This window comes from Arachis duranensis, chromosome 4 (genome assembly GCF_000817695.3).
Source record: "Arachis duranensis cultivar V14167 chromosome 4, aradu.V14167.gnm2.J7QH, whole genome shotgun sequence".
Classification (NCBI taxonomy): domain Eukaryota; kingdom Viridiplantae; phylum Streptophyta; class Magnoliopsida; order Fabales; family Fabaceae; genus Arachis; species Arachis duranensis.
This window is the reverse complement of record NC_029775.3, coordinates 57,583,978-57,585,777: the sequence shown is the minus strand read 5'-3', so window position 1 is coordinate 57,585,777 and position 1,800 is coordinate 57,583,978.

Here is a 1,800-nt window from a genome sequence, read left to right as displayed (position 1 = left end):
CCATCAATTCTAGCTTATACCACGAAGATTCTGATTAAGGAATCCAAGAGATACGCACTCTAGCTTTCGCTTGTAGAACGGAAGTGGTTGTCAGGCACGCGTTCATATGGATGGATGATGATGAGTGTCACGGATCATCACATCCATCAGGTTGAAGTACGAATGGTATCTTAGAACAGGAATAAATCGAATTGAATAGAAAATAGTAGTAATTGCATTAAAACTTGAGGTACAGCAGAGCTCCACACCCTTAATCTATGGTGTGTAGAAACTCCACCGTTGAAAATACATAAGTGATGAAGGTTCAGGCATGGCCGAGAAGCCAGCCCCCAAGGTCTAAGAACTAAACGTTCAAAGATGTCTAATACACTAGTAAAATGTCCTATTTATAATAAACTAGCTGCTAGGGTTTACAGAAGTAACTAATTGATGCATAAATCCACTTACGGGGCCCACTTGGTGTATGTTTAGGCTGAACTTGAATGTTACACGAGCTAAGGCTTATCTTGGAGTTGAACGCCATGTTGTAACGTGTTTTGGGCGTTCAGCTCTGGTTCGTGACGTGTTTCTGGCGTTTGACTCCAGAATGCAGCATGGTACTGGCGTTGAGTGCCAGTTAACGTCGTCAATTCCCGAATAAAGTATGGACTATTATATACTACTGGAAAGCTCTGGATGTCTACTTTCCAACACTATTGATAGCGCGCCATTTGGAGTTCCTTAGCTCTAGAAAATCCATTTCAAGTGCAAGGAGGTCAGATTCCAACAACATCAGCAGTCCTTTGTCAGCCTTTTATCAGAGTTTTGCTCAGGTCCCTCAATTTCAGCCAGAAAATACCTGAAATCACAGAAAAACACACAAACTCATAGTAAAGTCTGATGGTGTTTTGCGGAAAACAAATTTTCCAACACACAAATTCAACCGGCAAGTGTACCGGGTCGCATCAAGTAATAATAACTCACAAGAGTGAGGTCGATCCCACAGGGATTGATGGATCAAGCAATTTTAGTGGGTGATTAGTTTAGTCAAGCTAACATTGGTGAGTGAGAATTGTTGCAGCAGAAAGTAAATTGCAGGAATGATAAAGTTGCAGAATGTAAATGGCAGGAAACTTAAAGAACAAGAAAGTAAAATAGCTGAAACTTAAATTGCAAGAATTCTAAATTGCATCAAATGTAAAGGGGGCTGGGGTGCTGGAAATTAAATGAGAGCAGCACTTAGAATAATTGCAGAAAGCTTAACTTGCAGGAAAGTAAATTAGGATCATGAACAGAAATGTAAAATGAAGAACAAGTGCAGAAGAATTAAATTGCTTGAAAGTAAATTGAAAGCCAATGGAACAGTAAAAATAGAAGAGCAGCTAAGAACTCAACTCAATTGCAAAATAAAATTTAAGATCTCAGGGAATCAAAGAGACTAGAAAACAAGTCTAGATCTCACTCCCTTCCTTGATCCAACCAAGAACAATTGCAGATGGAAAGAAGATGAAAGCAGTAAAAAGAGTTTTGGTTCAAAACAAGAGAAATCCTTAATTCACTGAAATTTTGCAGAAGAATAACAAGAGAAATCTTAGACCAAGAGGGAAACAGAATTCCTTCACTCTCAATCCCAGATATAAGACAGAAAAAAAATAAAGGAAAGAGCTCCCCTACAAAGATGAAAATGATGCCTTTATATAGGCTTTACAAAGTGAAAAATAAAAATGAAATTAAAACAAATTAAAAATAAAAATCCTAATTTAATTGATTCATGTGCCTTTGAGTCATGTTGAGTGGGCTTTGCTTGCTTTGGATTTGAGG